The sequence below is a fragment of the Lucilia cuprina genome, chromosome 6 (assembly GCF_022045245.1).
Source record: "Lucilia cuprina isolate Lc7/37 chromosome 6, ASM2204524v1, whole genome shotgun sequence".
NCBI lineage: Eukaryota > Metazoa > Arthropoda > Insecta > Diptera > Calliphoridae > Lucilia > Lucilia cuprina.
In genome coordinates, this window is record NC_060954.1 from 36,124,834 (window position 1) to 36,150,288 (window position 25,455).

At 29.5% G+C, this 25,455-nt stretch overlaps 1 protein-coding gene across 2 annotated transcripts in view; it reads right to left on the minus strand.

Moving 5' to 3' along the window:
* LOC111674593 (hillarin) overlaps positions 1-23,483 on the minus strand; it is a 56,430-nt gene extending 32,947 nt beyond the window's left edge. For both annotated transcript variants that reach the window (XM_046953789.1, XM_023435247.2), the window contains exon 1: positions 22,835-23,483. The gene's annotated coding sequence lies outside the window, so the exon portion shown is untranslated. The remainder of the gene's footprint in view (positions 1-22,834) is intronic.
* Positions 23,484-25,455: the final 1,972 nt, after the last annotated feature.

Sequence of the window (25,455 nt, forward strand, 5' to 3'; positions counted from 1 at the left end):
AGTTTTACTCTAATGTATAAATTTAACAAAATATTTTTATTTATGTAAATTATTTTTTTAGTCACCTGAATAAAATGACACAATGGCAAGAGAAAAATTGTTTGTGGTTTGAAAAAAAAATATATCAAAACGAAAGAAATGGAAATTAAATACACTTTCAATTTCTATGTTTCTTTTTTTGTAACTCAAACTTTATTTATTATCTTTCACATAGTTTTATTGTTATTGTTTTTTTATTAAATTATTATAAATAATACAATAACAATAATAACAATGACATAATATACACATTAAAAGAGAAAATAACAAAGACTGAGGGGGAAACATGTAAAGAAAACTGAAACAGCAGTTATATTTTATAAAAATAAAAACTTAAAATAATATATAAAACAGAGTATAAATATAAATAAAAACCTAAAATGTTTTGAAAGTTCATACTTTGAATCTCTGGATGAAGGAACAACAACTATATAATTTTCTATACCGTATTATAGAATAATTTCGTTGATGTTCTTTATGTAAAATTCTGCAATTTCAATAAAAACATTTCTAATCAAACTTAATTAATTTCATTTTAATGAAAAATTTCTATCTCTACAAAGAATTTCAATTTGTTTTGGTGTTTAATTAATTCTTCCTACCTTCTTCCTTTATTTATAACTAATGCTAATCTCTTTTTTTTGAGATACTTTCAATTATTTAAATGATTTATTTTTATACAAAATGTGTATTATACTTTTAGTGAATGGCTTTTAAACAAAAAATATGTTTTTTTTTTTTAATTTTAGCTTAATTCCAATTCTGTATTAATTTTTCTATCAGTTGGAAAGGTCAAGAATTGAAAAGTGAAAACAAAAACTAAAATTATAACAATTTTTTATTGTATATGTTATATTTTAGTAAGAATGAATAATGCTGCACAGTGGAACATAATAAACAAAACAAACAAGAGTGTTTTATGAGACTGTGCAAAATTTTATACACTCTTTACAATAGCATATTTTAAAAGTCCAGTCGAGGATCCATCTCGAGCATTTGGGGTGAAAATTTTGTTTTTTGTCAAGGGTATAGTCTAGTCTATAGTCTAGTCTAGTATATAGTCTAGTCTAGTCTATAGTCTAGTCTATAGTCTATAGTCTAGTCTATAGTCTAGTCTATAGTCTAGTCTATAGTCTAGTCTATAGTCTAGTCTATAGTCTAGTCTATAGTCTAGTCCATAGTCTAGTCTATAGTCTAGTCCATAGTCTAGTCTATAGTCTAGTCTATAGTCTAGTCTATAGTCTAGTCTATAGTCTAGTCTATTGTCTAGTCTATAGTCTAGTCTATTGTTTAGTCTATAGTCTAGTCTATGGTCTATTGTCTAGTCTATGTTCTATTGTCTAGACTATAGTCTATTTTTTAGTCTAATATATAATGTAGTCAATATTATAGTCTACAGTCTAGTCTATAGTTTAGTCTATTGTCTAGTCTAGCCTTAGAAATTAAGAGTATACTGGACGTAATATGTTTGCAATATTGTTTCTTTGTTTTTGCTAGAACACTGAATTTATAATTAAATTCATGACACAGCTTAATTAACCCTAATTTCTCTTTGCCTACGAGCCAAAAGTAGGCCTTATTCTATTAACAAGTATTTAAGTTTAAAACTTTGACATAACTTTCTATATCAAAGTTGTCAAAGTGTTAAACTTATAAAAACTACAGTCATACTATGGGTCACGTTTTTTAAAACAATGTTTTAAAGACTTTTGTTCTAAATTAGTGAATTGTTAAAACAAGAAGTAAGTATTTATATACATGAACAATGATATTGCTACTGTAGCTGTCTTAAGTCTTTTGTTTTATATATTTCTAATTGTGAGTTTTAAGTATATACATACATATGTATGTATTGTTTTAATATATAAAAATATTGTTATTATATACTTGAATTCATTTTATTTTAAAAAATATGTCACTATATAAATGTGTTTTTTTCATGAAATAAATCTTCTGTATGATTTCTTTTTAAAAATTCCGATTGTCATAAAGCATGAAAACAATAAAAACAAATCACAAACTCTAACAACAACAACAACTAAATACAAATACAATAAATATACACTGTTTTTCAACAATTATTTTATATGTCATCGTTAAGAAGTCTCAGTTGTGTAAATTCATTTAAAAATAAATAAATCTAAAATAATTTTAGAACAAAAATACACAAAAAAGGGTTACAGTCATTGCTCATGTTATGTCAGCAATATTATTTTCCTAATAGCAATATATAATTTGTACATTTATGTAGCAGCAAAATATCGTGACAATTTGTTGTCTTAGATTTCAGTTTAAATAAAATATTAACACTTTTTTTCGTAATGGCGGTAGAAATAACTACTAGCGATATCAAATGATGATAACGATAGACTGACTAACATGTATTAATACATAGTTTATGGGTGTATTTGGTGATATAGTTTGTATATGCGACTGGCATACAAATTTATTATTTATTGAATCAAAATATTATAGATTATATTCCCAGCAAAAACTTTATTTATCAAATAAGGAGTTAAAATAAAGTGGGAATACCTATTCCAACAAAAACCCCTATATCGTAATAATCCGTCATAATCTGTACCGCCTTGCGTTCAGTAGAATGGATTGTTAACACGTCGGTCAAAGCTGGTTGGAGTGCTCTAGTCCTCAAACGATTCTACATGTTGTAGACCAAGCTGCATTTGTAAGGCCCAAGCGGCAACGTTTGGAGGAAGAGCAATTTATATACAAACTTCACAGCCAAAGAAAGGGCATCCAAAGCAAATCAAAACAAAAACCGAAGCAAGGATCGTAAACAGATTATACAACAATGTTGGTATGAACCTAATAGCACCATCGTTGACAAGCAAGTTTTACTGCCAATTAAACAATATTTAGGATCTTGGGAATTTATCCACTAATTTTACATAAAAAAATATCTCTTAGAGCCTAAATTACCTTTTACCAAATTAGACTAATAGGAATCAGATATAGTGGCAAATTTTAAACTAAATTCTTAGAAGTGTTTAAAGCATTCTAACTTCATTTATGAGACTAATATTTACATGCGATATTACAATACTATTATAAAGCCGCTATCTAAGAGAAATTTTGGATCTTAAATAGTCAGCTGTTGGCGCAGATGGCTATGTATATCTTCCCAACGATCAAAACACATTGAATAGACTGGGTACCATTTCAATATTGTGAATGAACTTGCAAGGGTAGATATTGATATGAACTCAGTATATGATGTTGTTAATTTTGCCCTTTAGGGAAATAAATTTCAAATCAAATCAAATGAAGGAACTTCAGAATCTGAAACTCATAATTATGTCAAACATACCAATATCTTAAAAAAAAATTGTAGGCATAAGTCTTATACATGATTCTATAGATTTTCGTAATGATCAGCCTCTTAATACGAGGAAAATGATTGAAATGTCTATAACTTCCTCATAAGAACATTACAAATATACAAATATTTTGTGTTCTTATAAAAAGCGGAATCAATTATGCTATAGCCCGATTTTGACATTTGCTTAAATCCCTGTATATTTGCTAAGATCCCAGATATTTTAGAGATCCAGACATGTTGCCAATTAAAAATCAATAAAATCGATTTATAAATAACGGATATATAACAAAAAAATAAAAATAAACAAACTAAGTACTGGTGCAGCAGGAACTATATGGAGCTAAATGCTGTTGCTCCATTTAGTTCCTGCTGTACCAGTACTTAGTTTGTTTATTTATAAGAACAAAACTGGACAAGGACAACATGTTCAAATCGGGGATGAAAAATTGTGTGTGGGAAATTATAAAGAGAGGGAAATTTCTATAATATTGCACATAGAAACAAGAAATTATGGACTTTTTGGTACTTTTTTTTGGGTTTCAGGAAGTACTTTTATATAAAATTGAATTTAGAAATATGTAATTAAGTATGTAGAACCCAGATTATGTGAGAACTTATTAAATGGGGACTTTTGGTACTTTTTCGTTCCTCAAAAGGTACTTTTTGAAATTTCTATATTATTGAACTTAGAAACATTTAATTAAGTATGTAGAGCTCGTTTTTTTTAGAACCTATGAAAATGACTTTTCGGTACTTTTTCGCTTCTCAAAAGGTAATTTTTAAAATTTCTATAATATTAAACCTAGAAACATGAAATATATGTTAATTCACAATCAAGTTTTATATTGTATCTACTTAAGTGTAGTAATAGTGATTGTGAAATAAACCAAATTAATTTTTTTTTATTTAAAATTCTATTATTTTCATTACTCCACATTTTAAACTAATAAATAAACAGTTTTTAATAAAATTTTATTTTTGTTTTGGTAAACAGCTGTTTGTTTGTAATTTCTGTGTTACCACTTTATCGTTTTTTATGCCAAAATCGATTGAATTTTTTATTTATATGCTGAAATAAACAATTGACAACACTGAATTTTCTTACGACATTCGAAAAACATATGAAAAATTGTCGTAAGAGTTGTATAGAACTTTTGCATAGAAAATACCAACAACATTGTTATGACTATTGTAGCAGCTGCTGACATACAACACATACAACGCTACAACATCGATTGTGAATTGAATAATAGTATGTAGAGCCAGTAGTAAGTGTGAACCTATAAATGGGGTAATATTGGTACTTGTTCGTACTTCAAAAGGTACTTTTTAAATTTTCTACAATATTGAATTTAGATACATAAAATTAAGCATGTAGAGCCTGAAGTAAGTGAAAATCTATAAAATGGATTTTTTGGTACTTTTCCGTTTCGTTCAAAAGATACTTTTTGAAATTTCTATACTAAAAATCAGAAAGTATGAAATTATGCATGTGGAGCCCGGAGTTAGTGAGAACATATAAAAGTGGACTTTCTTGTACTTTTTTGCCTCAAAACTGGTATTTTTGGATATTCTGTAATAAAATTTCTACTGATTGTTTTTTTTAACACATTATGGTGAAGGGTATATAATACTCACCACGATCGATTATAGACCATTTAACTTGATATTATTGAAATCAATGACCAAGTTTCAGATTGCTGTGAAAACATTAGACAATATTCTTTTAAAAATCATTTTTAAAATCTTACATAAGAATAGCAAATTATTGAAATATTTTCGATTTAAGCCGAGTTTTTTTGAGCCAAACAAGATTTCAAAAGAAAAACAACAACAACAAATTGAGGTAAATAAACGCCTACTTAAATATTTTGCAACAAATAATAGATTTAATTAACCGCAAAATAATAAGCTGCAATTACATACATATGTATGTATGTAAGTGTGTATATTTCAGCAGATATTTATTTGTTGTTGTTTTGATTTCGTTTTTATTCAGATAAATATTTATACATATAACTGATGAATGCATGAATGAATGAATGTATTTTTCGTTTGTTTATTTGTGTGTGTGTTTGTAACTGATTGAGTTTTAAGTCTTGTCTCCATTAAATGACCTTGCAACTTTTTTTGGTTGTTGTTGATTTGAGTTGCAAAAAATATAAACAAAATATTAGTACAAGTAATAATTTTTTTTAAAAACTGGTAGTTAAGTAGTAGTTTTTTATTATTATTTGCTTTTTTGTTAATGATTAACAAAAAATACAAAATAACAATAAAAATATAAGAAAAAAACAATTAGTTTTTTTTGGGCAGGTGCTGGAACCATGTACAAGTGAGTGCCTTGGTCTAGTGGCTGGTACGGTTTTTTTATCGTTTCGTTTTAATGGCCATAAGAAGGCGTTAAAATGTTAAATGTTTAAATTATATTTTTGCAAATTAAATCTCCAAATGCAATCGAAAATTTTCACTTCCGTTTTTTAATTTAATTTGCTAAATTTTGTTTGCCGTTATTTTATGTCGATTTAAAATTATTCACAAATCCCAACCAATAAATATACAATTCACTTTTTTGTTATTTTTTTTTTTGTTTTGCTGCATGCAAGTATTTCCTTAGACAAGTTTATATCTTTATTATTCATAATAAAGAAACAATTTAAACAAATTTAAAATCTTTTACTTTCATTTTTTTCAACATTTTTATATTTGCTTGGATTTTTGTGCTACTTTTTTGCAAAATCTTTATTTCAGGTATTTATATGTATATGTTGTTCACAATATTTTTTTTTTAAATAAATAATTCAAATCCTCAGTTTTATTATGGGTATTTGCATCTTGAAGATTAAAATTTTTTGTTTCAAATATTTTACAAAAAAAAGTACGACAAAAATAAACCACATTTAACAGAAAAATAAACATTTTCATTGCTACGCATTAACGTTTTGCAGAAACAAATAAAAAAAGCACTAAAATTTAAATTATAAATAAAGAAAGAATTTACATACATATTTCTTGTTGTTTTTTTTCTTTTTGCCAACAAAGAAACACTTTCATATGTCAGTTTGATTGAGCATTTCTATGTTTGACATTTGATGTGATCGCAATGTTCAATAGCATTCGTCATCATCACCATCATCATAAACTTTAACATTAACATCAGCAAGTAGATGGCACAGTGGATTTTTTTTAATCTATTTTTTTTAAGCAATTATTTGTGGTCAATTGATTGATTTTAGTATTGATGAGTTTCATTTTAATTTGTCTTGAAGGCAATTTAAGTTTATTGCAATTTTTACAATTTTTAAGTTTTTACGGGATAGTTTACGTCTAAAAATGGACCAATATCCAATGGATATGGAAGAGTAAATAATATATCTAGTTGTAAAGCTTATTATAACCTACACCACTAAAGTGGGAGTGTATTATACGTTTGTGCTGATGTTTGTAACATCTTCCAAAATTAGTCCAGAATTTTGCTGTTTAAACTATAATCTGAATATTTGTATGGCGGTTAGGTATTACCGTAAGCTTTTCAATATTGAAATAGAAATCCTCGGTGAAGTGTCTCCGACATATTACATTGGTGTACCGCTCATCATTTTGGAATTTTTGTGTTCCCGAGGATATATATGTGCAACTACCATGGTTTACCATGGAAACCAGAGTTCACAGAGCGTTGTTTTTGATTTTGTCTTGTGGCGGTTATTAAAGAGGTGCCTTCTGGGGGAAACCTAAACGCTTAAGATATATGATACCCCAGAGGAGATCACCACATCCGTGTACGCCCCCGGGGCATGTTTCCTTGGCGAGACCTCCGCTTTGGTGTTATTGCAATCCCGGGGTATAAAGAGGTTGCCAAAACCTCCAGTCTGGCAGGGACTGAGGACTGGTCAGTTGGTTAAGTTTCTTCGGGATCCACGTAGTGGCTGTGGTTTAAACCCAAATTCGCGAGGAGGGTAAGTGGCGGTTAGAAGACTGATGCATGATAAAGTCAATATTTCTTGATAAGTTCGCTGCTGTTGCCGAAAACAACAGAAATGAGGTTGGTATTAATTGTATATGGTACGGGATGAATGTGAGGTTTGGCGGGCCTTACCCCACACGTCTATCTAATGAATGTGTCATATGTTTTTCTCTTATGAATGTGTCGTATGAATGAGATGTGTGCTGGGTTAAATGATGATGGATGAAACGTATCATATACATATGATACCATTGAATTTTGTTTCCTTGTCAAGATATGTTCAGAGTATAATCTGTTCAGATCAGAATTACCACAGTGTGTCCTGTGAGTAAAAAATGTCTACGGCTTATTGATGGATCGTACTTTGGTCCATTAGTTACGTCTCTAGGTGCATGGACCGGTCAAAGCCAATGTACAAAAATTGCCACCTAAGTTCTTCATTGAAGAACAAAGGGGCAATGGTAGACCATTTTCAAGTCTACCCAGTGGATGTAAAAAACCATAAGGCCGTCAAGGTAGGTGCTCGCGTTAAAACTCTCGACAGTCGACACCCGTGTGCGCAATGTGTCGGTTATTTCACTCTATTAATGTGTTAATAATGTTTAATAATGCATTGGATAGTGATGGATGACTTTGTAAGCTGTAGGGTTAACTCTGTTTCCCCTATGGATAAGGATCAAATTCAACGAAGTATGTCACTAGGTACAGTTTCTTAATCAACGGATACGATTTCATCAGTGTGTTGGGGATTGTCAGAAAAACTGTGATGTTCAGACATTAAATAGTTCTTCAACTTTCATCAGTCATGCACAAAACATGCCACCTGCATGTCACAAATGGGCGATAATCTTTGGTTCAATATATGGTTGGAAAAATACTTCCGAATGAGTTAAAGACTAAAGATACAAGAATTGAAACTCAAATCGCGGGACAATATTGGTTAAAGGAACGATAAAAGGAATATACTTTTGGATACTGATGAGTTGTAAAAATGTAAATGATTTGGCGCTACGAACAAGTCAACGGATGTACTGAAACAGTTGGGCTTACAATCTACGTCTCTAGGAAATGCTGAGGAATCTATCAATGCGATGCCATTTGGATTGAGAAATTGTCGGCGAGAAATGCTTAAGATAAAATTTGGATATTGCCGGAATTAAACAGCGAGACTGAAATGGCCAGAGATTAGATAGTTCAAGTCCTTAAACAAAGTGCTTGTACATCGTACAACAAATTTCACTTATATGTTCCTTGCATGTAACAAAGGATCTTACAGTCTATCGGGACTGTAAATTGGATAAGTTATAAGACTTTTTTGGGACTTTTTTTGATATGAGACAGTGGATAAAATTCTTTCTTAGAATACGTAATAGTTATAAAAACACAAAATTGAAAGAAGAGAATTTTGTTTGAAGGAATAATAAATCGGGATAAGTTTTTCGGTACTGTAGTTATACAGAACATCGAGTGATTTGGTGACACAACTAGACAAAGGGATTTACTGAAATAGTTGGGTGAATGTCTCCCTTAATGTTGGAAAATATTAAAGTTAATACATTGTAGATTGAATACCTCCTCTAACACTTGTCAGCCAAGGTGTATAAGTATTTTTCTAGTATGTTCTATTACAAGGTCGTACTTGCACTTTACAGGACTGTAGTCGTGGCCAATTAACAAGGGACTCTGATTTATATAATCGAATATCAATCTAACAAATACGTTGTTGCCAAATATACAGGGGAAATGTTATTCGAGGAAGGTTTCAATCATATATAGCTGAGCATTTCTTTTCTCAAATATTTTAACTAGAAATACGTGGTCTTGATTATATCACAATCCATATTGGAGGACTTTCTGTATTATTCTATTGATACTTCATGAACATCACATTATTATATGTCAAGGAACCTGAAATTAATAATTTACGGTATCCACAAAGGCAATATTGGGATAGAAACTTCAGTACTTTAGATGTTTTCTATACAAACTGGACAATCCTATTGGACATTTTTATGGTTGAATGTGATGGCCGACCTTGTGATACCCTATACGAGTGAGTATGTAAAAATTAATTATTTTTTAAATAATAAAGCATTTAATTTGATTTTTACCTCAATTCCGGAATATTTTTACTTATTGTTGACCAAAAAAAAAGATTGCTACTAGAGGACTCATATGGTGATGAGGTTAGAGGAATTCTACATCAAAGTTATTTATATAGAATTTCATCGTGTCATTATTTGAGGGGGGATGAGACTATGATCAAATGAGGTCCGTTTAGTACAAAAATCGGCAATATTATTATGACTTTTATAAAACAAAATTTTGCCGATTTTTGTTGACAAACTGGAATATTTAACATAAATAAATGCTCAACAGCAGGACAAATTTCAAACATTTTCAATATCGTTCGTCCTTGGGTCGAAGAAGAGTATATGCCAAATTTCTTCAAATTATCTTAAAATTTATAGCATGCACAAAAGCTTTACATGTACACACAGACAGACATACAGGGCGAACATTGCTTAATCTCAGAAAGTGATTATGAGCCGATTGGTTTACTGTACGGTGCGTATAGTGTCATCACAACACATAATACCCCTCCCATTATAGTGGTGTAGGGTTTAAAAACATTGAGAATTTATTTTTTTTTATTTTCTTATAAAATAGTTAAACTTTTACTCCAACCAGTTCCACTGTGCAACAATAGTTCGCATGTACATATGTAAGTAGATTCAAACAAACATCTATTTGTATAACAAATGATTATTTAGATGCCTGTTGTTTTAAACATGTTTTTTTATTATTTGTTATTTGTTGCTTCTTTTTTTACTTTTTTATTTATGAAATTTAATTTCACCTTTTTTTCGTATTTTCTACAGCTAAACAAATCTTTTATTGTCTATTCAAGCGAATTGAATATTAAATTGAAAACAATTTCAGTTGTTTACAACTTTGAGTGATGGTGCTGGAGCTGGTGCTACCAATAAAATAAAACTTGTCATTGTAATTTTCATTCAAATTCATAGAATTTCAAATAGAAATTGGTCAGCAAAAAATACAAAAGTAAATGGCAAAATTAAAAGATAATATAAAATAAACAAAATTTAAAAATTATTTAAAATTATAATGAAATACAAAAAAACAATTACAAAGAATTACAAGCAATCTAAATGCCAGCTGTTAGTCTTGATAGATAACTTTAACCACAGTTTATGATTAGTATAAAAAAACAATTAATTAAATAATATTATTTGTTGACAGTAGTTTAAAAAAAGTGTCAAAAAGTAGATTAATTTTTTTAAACTCTGTGATGGCGCTTCAACCCACATTTAATTGAATTTCAGTTAAATTTAAAGTATTTTTTTTGTTGGTTTCTATTACCAGTATTTTCTTTTCGTTTGAATTTTTAAGTGTTATTTTATAAATAATTATTTTTTTAACACCCACTATTTCATTAACTGTTTGATCTGTTTACACTTTTTATGGCAGTAATCTTAATGTTTATTTGTAATTGTTATTTAAATATCAATTACATTTGGTATGTTAAGCATATAATTAGAATTATTACATACATTTTTACTTTTAAATTGTCTGTAATGATTCAAATCATTGACAACCTACAACATTTTCTTCTTAAATTATTGTGGATAGATGAATGATTCAACATTTAAAGAAGTATTTCAATTGGATTTATAATGTGTTTCAGAAAATTTTATATAAAAATGGATTAAGTATTGTTTCTGACATTAGATAGTAGTTTGCACCATATAATAACAAACTATAACAGCTTAAATAAATATAGTCTAGTCTATAGTCTAGTCTATAGTCTAGTCTATAGTCTAGTCTATAGTCTAGTCTATAGTCTAGTCTATAGTCTAGTCTATAGTCTAGTCTATAGTCTAGTCTATAGTCTAGTCTATAGTCTAGTCTATAGTCTAGTCTATAGGCTAGTCTATAGTTTAGTGTATAGTTTAGTGTATAGTCTAGCCTATAGTCTAGTCTATAGTCTGGTCTATAGTCTATTCTATAGTCTAGTCTATAGTATAGTCTATAATATAGTCTATAGTCTAGTCTATACTCTAGTCTATAGTTTATTCTATGGTCTAGTCTATATACTAGTATAGTCTATATTCTAGTATATAGTCTAGTATATAGTCTAGTATATAGTCTAGTATATAGTCTAGTCTATAGTCTATACGTTAAGGTATGCTATAAGCCAGTCTGTTTAGTAGTTTATAGTATAGTGTAGTTGAAATGCTAGGCGAAGATCTAGTTCCGATAAATTCTCAATATATTTCATATTTTAATTTATATAAACAAATAACTATTGAATAGTCAAACTTTACATAGTTTTTAATTCCAGTTTAATATTTAACGTCAATACTAATAACAGCTAACAAAGTATTAATTTATCTTAATTTGAATCGCCATTTCACACACATACACTTTTTAATATAAATCTTTATATTTTTTATTTTTTTCGAAATATTTTCACTTTATTTTTAAAAAGAAAATTTCACTTTTCGGCTTTCTTACTTTTATTGATGGAATTAAGTTTCAATTAAAGTTTACAAATCTCTTGTTCTAATTAATTTGAAGAAAAAATATGTGCGTGTTTTTTTGAAATGTCTCTGGTCAAGAGAACAACATTGCACATTTTCTGTCATATTCTTTTTTTTACAAAGTCTCAAAAAAGTGAAAAATAATCTCTAATACCGACCATGAAAACGTATGAAAGAAAAGTTGTTTTCCAAGCGGTTTAAAAGAAGAAACTGCTGCCATAAAAAAGGAACATCTCCAAATAAAGTAGAATTGTATTGGTTATTTAAAAACTGGATTTTTTTCAAAAAGTAGCGACAAGATATGACATATGTATGTAAGTAAGTGATTTTTTTTTGTTTATTTTTGGATTTGTTTTTGATTTTGAATTTCAAATCGCCTTAGCTTTGTTAAGGCCGGTTTTATTATTTTAAAATTACTTTAACAGTAAGACAATAAAATAAATAAAATTTAAATTAAAGTGCTTTATTTTGTGTCTCATGTTTGTTTTTCTTTTTTGTTTAAGCAATTAACACAATTTAGATTTGTTATCACTCTATTATTGGCTAAATAATTATATCAAGTATACATAGTACAGACAATAAAAAATAATGGTCAACCAAACATATTTTGCCATACATGTTGTCTTTTTAATGGAGTTTTTTAAAATTGAGCTTATTGTTGATTGTATTAATTTATTTCGTTTTTTTCTAGTTAAATGTTTAAACTTTGATATTAATCATAATTGGAAAATATTTAAGTATTTTTCAACATTATTTTCTAGTTTTTTTTTTTATAAGTAATGCAAATTATAGGCAGTGCACTATGGGTATTTTATGCAAAAACATCATTCCTAGCAAAATGTGGTTTCTTTAAAACATCGTCTGTTCGTTTATATTTTATATCTATGACAGTGGATTTTATATTTGGATTTTTTTAGGCGATATAATGCTTAACTTCCACAATGTTCTTAGAACTCTCAACGTTCACTTCTTTACCTTTTACTGTAAAGTTCGGTCGGTTATATTTATATCCTGTGCATGGACACATCTCCTCTACGGTTATCTGCCGAAAAGTCTTCTCTCGAATGTAACTCTTGGTTTCCCTAAGCCTTACTTCCTACCGACATACTGGCATGAATTATTTGCGATCTGAAAACGATTCACAACACCATAAGTCCCTTCACATTCTAGTCACTCAGAACCTGTCCTACTTGCTCAGCTTTGTCATGCAAGTCATTTAGGGCTCTCTGATCGTGACGTTCAAGTTGTCTCTACCTATTTCAGTTACGATTATGTTGTTCATATTGTAATTTTTGTTGGCCTTTTCTTTCTCAAATTGTTTCTTTATTTTGGTTGCCTCAAGAAAATGGCAACCAAAATGTCACTTTTAAGAGAACATTCGTTATACTGTTTCAAATGATTGAATCTTAATGAAGCTTCACAATGGTGGTTAACTAATACTACTCGAACGATAGTGGTCGTTTAAGGTCACAAAAACAAGATATCAAAGGGCTTTACGTAAACATTATCCACAGGGTGAGCTTTTTTACGACTCGCGATAAATCTTGTACATATATCTTACACAGATGGGATGCTCATCAATTTAAACGGAGTTGCCATTATTTTAAATATTAAAATAGTGAAAAATACTATAAATGTCTATTTTCTGCAGAAAAAAACTTATATAGAGACAGGTTTCTATATAAAGACTATTATACATAGATTTTTCAATATAATAAACGCTTATAAGGTCAATTTCTGAAGAATAAGTTAAATTGAGCCGACATTAATCGCCAACCTAAAATGGTTGCGCAGCCGACCATTCGGCATCGGCTTTTATTAATGATGGGATGGAGCCGTGCACTTCTTACTGTGGGTACGTGTGGGAATGCTTAGAATTATTGTTTATTCTCTGTCTCGGCAAACAGTCCGAAAAGGGGGGGGGGGGTGTTGTTAAGAAACCAAAGTGTTTATAATTTTTCAATAACATCCGTTATCTAAGTATATCACGGATGTTATTGACAACGGATTGTTTGTAAGTAGTGAGCTTAGCACGTTTGTTAACATTTAGACAACGAACGTGTATAAAATTTTGATTTCAACAACGAGTGTTGCCATACGTATGTATGTATATACTTTGACAACTGATATTTCTGAAAAATTTTACAAACTATGGTGTCAATTTGGTACCTGTCGTGTATATTTCTTTTTACCTCTGTGTAGACTTTACCGTATATCAGACTTTTTACCAACATTATATTCCTATGAATCTGGGTTTAAAGTAAAGATAAAGAGAAGAAAATGTTTCATGCTCTGCCCAGTAGCCTACCGGTTCCCGAGGTACCACGTTATGTGGTTCTCTGGTTCGACTCCATGTCATATCATTACAAGAAAAGACTGGGACTACATTTGATCGTCACCAACTTGTAATTCCGTCAGACCATAGGTACTGGTAGCGCCTGTTTTTCTTGGTATTGGAAGAGGGAGATTCATCAAGATAACATACCACCGGCGTGAAAAGCACAGGCACATTAGCTATTACTATGACTAGGACTAGAAAAGGACAACATTCACTTTCTCTGTCAATACCCGGCTATGACGGGTTCAACACGCTTAAGCCCCCTTTACACGAGTACACGAAATATCTGTCAATATTTCGAGTACGAATGGGTTCGTCAAAACGCAATATGTAATGAAACCATCACGAATTGCGAAAAAATACGTATGGATAATTTGACAGAAACAAGCAAGTCGCATGTGATCAGAGATGCAACTATATCCTTTTTTTATAATACATACTACTGTATCACTGCACATATATCACAAAGAAATCAATATAATGCATCCAAGTATGCCTTTAGTGATGTATGCACATGGGCAAGTTGTTTCTTACTTGGAAAGTAACTTTAAGTAAAAATGACAGTTTTCATATAAAAATTATTTTTACTGAATGAATAACTATCGGTAACTAAATAAATAAAAACGATAACTAAAACAAATAACAAATTTCTTAATTTTATATAATAATAAAATTTCCTAATTAGAATTTATTAAACGACATTTATCTAATCAGTTAGCCTTTTTTAAATAAAATATTAATTTAAATTATTTCATATTTTTTCTAACCCACACCATAGTGCAGTTATAATATATAGAAATATACATATTTGAAAATCACAAAAAAAAAAATAAGAACAAAAACTTGTTTAAAACAATAATTATTAAACTTTTCGTTATTTATTATTATTTTTTTCAAACAACTATGATAACAGCACAAAAATAACTTCTGATGTCATTTCATATGCATTTGAAGTGAAATACATTTCAAAAATTATTTACAAACTAATAATGTATTATAAAAATAAAAAATTATATTTCAAATTAATTTCATGGTTGGAATTATGGAACAGTGTTCAATATTGAAGAAATTTAAAAAAAAATCGATATTTTTTAATTAACACATTTATGGTGAGAATAGTTTTATGGTAAAAAACAAAATTTATTTTCACTTTCTAAGCAACATCAGGTTTGTTGTCTGAACATTGTCATCTTTTTATCGACAAATCACTAAATAATGAAACAAACAAAAGACTTAAGACACAAACCTACCGTACAAAATTTTAAACAATAACGCTTGTTGGCTTTGTTTTCAAAGATTTTGATTTCTTTTCATCAATTCATTCATTGATTCATGTGTTATCATTTTTCTTTACAGTTAAACCATTTTAAATGACATATTCTTTAATTAAATCTTATTTCGTTGTTATTGCCGCCTAAAAATCATTAAACATTTTTTTGTCGTTTTCATCAGACCCTTTTTCGTTATCAAAACAGTGTTTTTGGATTTTATTTCAAATTAAGGTATTATTTTTGTATGTTCTGCGGAAATATAGTTGTTCTTTTTATTTTTTTGCTTTTTTAGAAACTTTTGCTTATCTTTCTGTTTTCGAAAAGTTTCTCATAAAACACGTTCTCATGTGTGGTGTTACTACAAATATATATAAAAAAAACAATGAAAGTTCCCAAAAAACAAGGAATAAAACAAAAATCCAAGAAATACAAAGTAGACATTTTTGCGCACAACAACAACAACAAAAACAATAAAACTTGTCTAAAACCCCCCAAAAACTGCCGCAATAGCAAGAAAACAACAATAACTATAAGACAACAGTAAAACTTACCAAACCACCCAATTTCTAGTTCTGCATGCCATTGAAATTGAGTTTTTGAGCTAAATGAATATTTTTTTCTTAATCTCTCTCTTTTGGAAGTTGTTTTAGTTTTTGTAGCTGTATACGTTAGTTAATTCTACATGTAGATATATAAAATGTATTCTAATGACTTGGACAGGTAACAAGTTATAATTTTTTTTGCCAACCTCTTAAAAGAATTCCAAAATAAATAAAAATTTTTGTAAACAAATAATTCATTTGTTGTGTTGACTATATGTACATATATTCGCTTTTGTTTGAAAAATTATTTAGACAAAGTGTTTAACAGTTGTTGGCACATTTCGTTGGACCCGCTCAATAAATTCTTTTCAATCCGGTTATTTTGTTTTTTTTATGTATTTATTGTTTAGGTTTTAAATTTACACATTTTCTAAATGCTTAATGGTTTGAAAAATAAAAAAAATTTAAATTATTACTACTACTGTAGGTTTCAGTAGTTTTCTAAAAAAATCTTAAATAGTTATTTATGTATAATATTTACTTAGTTAAACCTCTCAGTGGGTCAAAGCAAGGTCATTGTACATATATGTTTATTAGAAATAAAGAATGTAAAGGTATTAAATGATAAGTGAAAGGATTTTTAATCTTTTTTAAATATATCTTCATCCTGAACAATCAAGCAAAGAAGTATAGTTAAGACTATTGACGACACTATTAAAGACTTAAATTGTCCACAATAAACGAGACTATAGTCAAGTCTATGCACGACAAAATACATACTACCACATTACAGTCGACACTTTAGTGAACTCTTTAGTCAAGTCTACGGTCGACACATTAGTCAAGGTTTAAATCTACAATATAGTCGAAACTTTATTCGACACTATAGTCAGGACTATAGTTGACACTATATTAAAGACTTTAGTCGACATTACCAAAAGTATATGCACTAAAAATAGACTATAGTCAATGCTATAACCAAGACCATAGACGACACTATAGTCAAGCCTCTATAGTCTATATATAAAAACTATAACATATACTATAATCAACACTATAGTTATGACTGTAGTCGACACTTTAGTCATGACTAAGTGGGTACTATAGTCAAAACTTTAATCCACTTAATAAAAACCTTAGTAGTGATTATAGGTCAAGTCTATGCACCAGAAAAAGTCAAAACTTTGATCAACATTATAAAACTATAGTCAAGATGCAAGTCAAGGCTATGTACATGACTTTATAGTCATGACTGAGGTCGACACTTTCATTAAGGCAATAGTCAAGACTATGGTCGATACTATAGTCAAGACTTTAATCGACATTAATACAGATACAATCAAGATTATAGTGAAGTATAAGAATAAGAAAAGCAACAACATTATAGTAAAGACTATAGCTGACACTATAGTCAAGAATATAGTCGACATTTCTATAGTTTCTATAGTTGACTTTATAGTCAAGACTAAGGTCGACACTTTTATCAAGGGAATAGTCAAGACTATAGTCAAGACTTTAATGGACATTATCACAACTACAATCATGATTATTGTGAAGTCTATGCACTAAAAAAGGGAGTACATTATAGTAAAGACTATAGTCGACCTTTTAGTCAAGATTACAGTATACACTATACTATTATAGTGAAGTCTATGAACTAGAAAAACAACCACATAATAGTAAAGACTATAGCCGACACTTTAGTCAAGACTATAGTCGACCTTTTACTCAAGATTACAGTATACACTATAATCAATGCAATAGTCTATACTATAGTCAAGACGCGATTAGACAAAGTCTTATGCACTAGAAAATGGACTAAAGTAGAAACTTTAGTCAAGAAATAGATCATGACTATAGTCGACAATAAAAAACTGTTATCCAGATCATAACATACACAATAGTCACGATTATAGGCAATAGTTTAGTGAAGACTATAGTCGACATTATAGTCACTACAATAGTAGACACTTTAGTCATAACTACTAAATGGTCGATATTATAGTCAAGAATATAGTCGACATAATAGTCGAGACTATAGTTGACACAATACTCAAGACTATAGTCGACACTATAATCAAGGTTTAATACCTCACATTCTGAAAAGATCCATTTCCATTGCATGAATCTTACAGTGATTCTCTTAAAAATGATACAGTATCAAATGGCTTAAAACCAGTTCAGTCGATTTCAGTTTCTAAAGCAATTTTAATAATTCTAATCAATATTATTTATGCTAAACAAGAAAGAAACTTTCTCACTTTTCTTAATTTAACAAATTTTGTAATAAAACTTAAATTTCAGAAAATTTTCTTTTAACAAAATTTGTGTCAAATTTTTACATATAATTTTCACCGCAAAACCACTTTTAATTTATACAAATAATATATAGTAATTGTCATTATTTTGTACTAATTTGTGTTGTTTCAAATTTAATTTCGTGAAACGTGAAGGTACAAAATGTCACACTCAACACCTTGTCATATGAACAACTTTAATTTAAACTCCCTTTTGCCTATGCAAAGAACAATATGCCAGTAATAACAACGATAACAATAGTATAAACCTATATTTATAACCCCAAAAAAAGGTTAATTTACACATACATATGTACTCAATTACAAAGTTACAAACATATGTACTTATATATGTACATATGCACTGCATAAATTAAGATTAAATAGAAAATTAACAATAAAACAAGTATGAAAGTGTTGGTGGTCCAGTACGACTTTATGATAACCTACAGTGATTTCCAAAAAGTTGTTTGTGGTTCAACAATAGACCTAATATACATAGAATTTTATTATCATTTTTATTAATTAATATTTTCAGAAAATTTTAGACTCTTAAAATGAATTTCGATATAAACTTTGATAGCTTTCCTGTCAGGTTTGGCTTGAGGCAATTTCGTACTGAATTCCACTGATATTTGTAGGTCAAATGTAAATGTTAAAGTAATTTACTAAAGGGTCATCGTATAAGGGGGATAGGGTCAAATGTTATAGTGCTGTAGGGTATAAAAAGTCTTCTTGCATATTACTATTACCGCGAAAAATAAACAAGAAAAAATTACAACAAAACTTAGAAAAGAAAAAAATATGTGAAAAATTTTAAGAAATGAGAATAAATAACAAAATAAAATAAAAAAGTTAAATAAACAAAACAAAACAAAAAAATATTTTTTAGTCACAAGCATCATCGTCATACATGTATGAAAATGACTAAATCTAATGTGAGACTATGAATACATATGAATGTATGTATGTATGTATTCTTATATTAATATATAATACTACTTACTATAAAACTAACAGATAAGAAGATATAAACACAGACACAAAAAGAGTTGAATTTTAACTTTCTTTTGCACACATTGGACGCAGAGAAACAGTGGAGTAAAAAAGTAAAACTAAAATGTAATAAAACGGGTATCATCAACTTCATCATCATCATCACAGAAATTTCATACAAAACTTCCATACAATAACAACATTAGGAGTCCACAGAGTTTCAAAAGAATTGCTAGATATTGTGTAAAAACAAGTAAAAACAAGTAAAAAAAGTCAAAAGGTTTGTGGGACAATTAAAAAAATTGCTATTTTGTTTTTGTTTCTAAAGATATACAGACATACATATGTACATAATTCTTAATTTGTTAATCATAATTTTGTATATAAAAAAATATGTATACTTTCTAAATAATTGTTAATAAAAAACACGCACATATTTAAATACAATTTTTAAATCAATAATTTGAAAAATTATATACTTTTACTTTTACCCAATTTCATAAAAATTTCTGTCAGACGCAACAACTTCAAGACATACCAATTGAATCAAACTTAAGTTCTTAAGTAATCAAAGCAAATACTTATGCCTATTAAATCGCATATTGCGCACATTTTGTCATGATGTTTTAAAACCCCAAAAATAATTATTTTTTATTAAGTTATTTTTAAAATTGGATCATAATTGTATTTATCTCCAAAATAAATATTTCTTCCAATATCTCTTATAAATACAATTTACAGAAAATGTATTACAATCGTAGAAATTTACACTTTCTATATAGCAATATTGTCAAAAAGAGCATTGTTATACCATTGTCATACCGCAAAATGGACAAAAATCTGACTATCGTGTTTACACGATCAGACGTCGACGGATCTTTCTATATTGTTAGATGTACGTGTTTTCAGGTCTGTCGATTCGAAAGTAATATTATATATGTATTTTTAGTTCTTCAGAAAAAGAAAACAGGCAATTCATTCGGAATGAAACTACATTCAGTTTTTAAAGTGGAATCGAAACATATACGATTGAAATGTGTGACAGACTTGTATAACATCTGACAATGGAATCATAGCTAGATGTCTGTTTAGGCTTGCGAACCAAAAATAAATTCTAAAAAGTAAGAAATTATAATCGGTAATATATAATATCGTACGTCTGTTATAAAAATAACATGTGATTTAGTTTTTATAATAAAGCATTTATGTTGAATTGTATCTTGCCTCATATATACTTAAGCCATTTGTTGTTGAAATTTAAGTCAAATTTTGAAGAATGATTTTTATAGGAGCTAGGGTCCAATGAGGCCCGATAATTATAAAGTTCATGAGGGTCATCAAGGCTAGTATGGAATTTGGTTTTGCAGCTTTTTGTCGAGATACGAGTATATTAATGAACCCGCTTCGTCTACGGTATCAATAGACTTCGTCTACGGTATCAATAGGCTTCGTCTACGGTATCATAGATCAATTTAATTGAATTATCTTCGAAATTGCGGCCTGTTTAGGTTTACAAGACTTATTCGGGGGTTCAGTAGTATGAGGGCTAGGTGAAATAATGGACCGATCTTGAAAAAATTATTCTAAGACGATCGGTATACTTTAAGGTGTGTATAGGACCAATATTATTGTGCGTTACAAACATCAGCACAAACCCAATATACCTCCCCACTAACAACCCTTAATACCGTGTAAAGTGACAATTATTTGTCTGACAATATTGTCAGATAAATGTACTGACAGATTTTCTGACAACTATCTTGTAATTAAGTGGACACGCAATCTACATTGTAGTGGCAAATTTTTATTATTGGGTCTGACAATATTGTAAGATCTGACAGTATTGTCTTAAAATGTACTGACAGATTTTAAGGAAAATATCTTGAAACCTTGTAAATAGACCACTTTTATTATTGGTCATTGTCAACACATAGCTAGGACTGACAATATTGTCAGTTAAGTATTTTAAAATGTACTGACAGATTTTTTGGAAAGTATTTTGCAACCTTGTGAACAGACACTCTACATTATAGTGGCAAATTGCTAGGTCTGACAATCCAAACGAATTGAAGACAAAATATCTTTAAACTTAATGTGGCATGTGCAGCTTGAAAACTATTTCAGCACTAAATCATTACTTGCGACGAAAATGGATCCATTACGATTAAACGAAGCGACAGAGATCATATGTGGAGCCGAATAGACATCATAGGCGAATATCAATAGTGATGCTTTAAAATAAATGGGTTCTATATATTAAGATCAGCTGAAATCTGACCAAACGACCACAAATGAAACGCTCACATTAAATTTCCCTTTTCCCACCCCTTGGATCTACGCCTGTATTAGAGTATAAGCTAAAGCTAGAGGTTTGACATTTTTATTAATATTCTGAATATTTGTTAGGTATCGGCCGACGATTTTACCTAGTAGTCTCTTAAGTTACTCGGTTTAACTTTCATAACTGTTTTGACAATTCCACGGAAACTTATATAGTCTATACCTAATAACATTCGTCAATAGATAATATATATAAAAATTTTTGCTCACCAACTTCTTCTCTTCGAAAACCATCGGTTTGTGATGATATTTGGGTCCACAAACAACGTTATAGGATTAAACTCTACCATAAAAATAAATAACATAAGCATCATAATGAGCGATATCGCGAAAATCATTAGGTCGATTTTAAATATTAAAGCTGACATGCTTGAGCATGTTCAAATATCTCATATTCATGAAAATGACTTATAGAGGTTATTGCAAATAGTGTTTCGATACATACATTTCGGAATCTATAACTGGCCCTAAGAAGATCAGTAACAATGCTTTAAAATGTATTCACAGAACCAGTTTCGAATATCTTAAAACAATCAACCATAAGTAGAAATAGAAATTTCTTTCAAAACTATTTTTCTTTCAGCACTACTGTGCCCTACTTTTTTAAATGTAATTATGTAAGCTCATGATCATAAGGAATTTATACTTTTTAATCCCTGATTATTTACACTGTCACACGGTATACGGTGCACAATTGCTGGAGTAAAGTGTAGTTGAAATGAATGATCTTGTACGTATGTACTTATGTAGCGTATAAAATTGAAATAAAAAAGATACCACTGCAAGAGTGTTATGAGAAATTTCACATACGAAACCACCACTGTGGACAGTGGCAACAACTGCAACAGCAGCAAAAGCAGTAAAAGCCGTCACTGTTGTTAGTGAATTTCTTAAAAAATACGACAAAAAAAACTAAAAACAACAAGTAAAAAATACGATAATAAATAAATAAAACTCTATATATGTACAGATGTATCTGAAAGATGAACAAAAGTAAAATAAAGTAGTAGAGGCCGATAGACAGACAGACAGACAGTAGTCTACAGCAGCAGAGTTGAAGTCAGCGTTAGTATGAATAAATATATTTGTTTGTTAAATGAATAATAAAAGTATAAAAGAAATGTTTATTTGGTGGTACGTACGTACATATTGCAGGGAGGGAATGTTTAAGAAAAACAAAAAAACATGTAGACACTTGCTCCAAGAGACTGGGAGATATAATTTTCTTTTCTTCTTCTTTTTCGTCTTTCTAGCATACAAGCAGACTTACAATGGAACTTGTTCGTTTTGTGGATGGTAAATATTTTCTTTTCTATTTTTTTTTTAGGCAATAATTTCTTTTTTAAAATCTAGTTTTAAAAAGAATTTCTTTGATTTTGTTATTAATTAAATAATTTGTTATTAAAGAATTGAATCTTATGTATAATAGTATATTAATTTTTGTATATATTTTTCATATTTAATTTATTCACTTGTAATTCTAAGACACACTCTCACAAATACCACATAAAAATGTTTATATTTTAAGAATAAGAATTATAAAAACGTAATAAAATGCTAACTTGTTAGTTAGGTGCTTTTGTTAAAATTTTATTTGTGTTTGACTGTTAAAATTCCAATTATAGAATTTTTTTGTAAACCTTTTGTTTTTTTGTAGCTTTTCTCGATTTGATTTGTTAATTATTTAATTAATTGATGTTTATTTGTATTTCGACGTTTTTCTATTTGCGTTTTTGATTGGTATCCGCTTTTAAGTTCACTCAATGGCAACGTTCGACTCGTAACTGTTGTTGTTGAATTGGCAACATTATGTTAAGGCCGGTTCGTTAACAAAATATACACAGATACTCTAATACATATACGTTCGCTTAAAGCCAAATACGGATAGACTCTCACTTTACCCACAACCAACACAATAACAATTTCCACTTGCAGTTTGTTTTTTTTATTAAAGCTAGACTTTTGTGATAGTTGCCAGATGATGGGGAACATTTTTAGGCGGTGTCAATTTGGTACTCCTTGTACCAAATTGACACCAAAGTGTTTATAATTTTTTACTAATAACCTTTGTAAAAATATCCATTGTTACTACGACCAAAACTTCCAATCGAAGGCTCTTATCTTTGCCAAGCTACATACTTTAACTCTAAGAAACACTCATGAACATTATTGGAACGCAAAGTTCATTTGCATGGAAAATTTTTGGAGGGAAAACCCCTATATAGTACTCTATAAAAGTACAAACGTCCGATGTTCGGAAACACAGTATTCTGGACGTAGTTGTTTAGAATTTTCTAATCAGTATTCCTCAGATATATAATATCTAGAATAATATTGCTCCCAAGAGACATGAATGAATGCCTGACAACGACAAAGTAAAAGCTCCAGAGCTTCACTATCCTTTTCGTATGCTCTAGATTAATCTGAATACGCTTGTCCAATTCTGTACAGTTGTAACCACCATCTTGTGTGTTGACAAAGCGAAAGTTAAACTAAACTGATTTCAAATCCAATCCGACGAATGTAGGGATAGTGAAACATTGGAACATTTTCGTTGGAGTACTCCAGAAAATAAGTGGAATCATCAAAGCTATGTGTGAAGGTGTAGAATTATATGATCTTCATAAACAAGTAAACCACTTTACACAATCGCGAGAGTAAGACAATGACATCATGACCAAAGTTTGATGTTAGAGAACTGCAGAAAGTATGGAAGAACTCACAAATATCCGGACGAACCAAGAATAAATTATTCAATTCAACGCATGTTTAATGTATGATCCATTGTGTGAAAGTAAAACATGGTTAGTATGGAGAATATTCAGGTCTAATAACGTCAGCAATACGGATCCTACTGACACTAGAAAAACGTTCGAAGTGCATCGGTCATATAATTAGGATGAATATTGAAGGTACAACAATGATGGCGTTGGAGTAGAATACTTAGACCTCAAGAAATCATGGTCGGGCGAAGAAATACATGATACTCCAATAAGCCGTGTGTTGTGTTTACTCCAATAACGCGAACATAACTTCGTGTGACTGTGTGAAATTTTCAGCTAATCAAGTCCCCCTATCTAAAATATTTTGGAATAGAGGAGATTATTATATCGGAGGTATTTTTATATATTTTGATTCAGTATTTTTCACTTTATGTCAAGTATCTAGTTCTTGATCCCTTTTGTAAACCCCCGTAAAATCCCCATATATTAAAAAAAGTTTATTCCTTATATCTGGCCATATTAAAATGAACTTACATTAACAACACACACTACTCGCTTGGAATGTTCACACATGTAAATACTTTGCTTTTGGCAGTTTTCTAGATTGGTATTATTATTGTTGTTGTTGTTGTTAATGTTGTATTTGTGGTGTTTATTGGGCATAAAGTGAGATCATCTAACCGACAAAAACCCATCATACAGCACAAAACCAACAACAGCGAAGTTCCAGTATTTACGAAACGAGAAAAATAAATAAATATTTACTAAGCAACTCTTTGAGTACCGACTTACAATACATTCACTTGTTTTGCTCCACTCATTTCTTTGGTGTTTATTTTTCTTCGTTTCTTTCGTTTTTGACGTTTACAGAGAGAATCCAATACGATCGTAACAAACAAAATTTTTGGTGGTTGGTGGTAGTAAAGAGATTTTGTTATTAGAAGAATTGCCAACTGGAAAATTTTTAAATTACAATAGTTTTTCTCTTGCTTTATTCTTTTTTCTCTCTTCGTTTTGTTGAATGCATTTTTGTTTCGTTT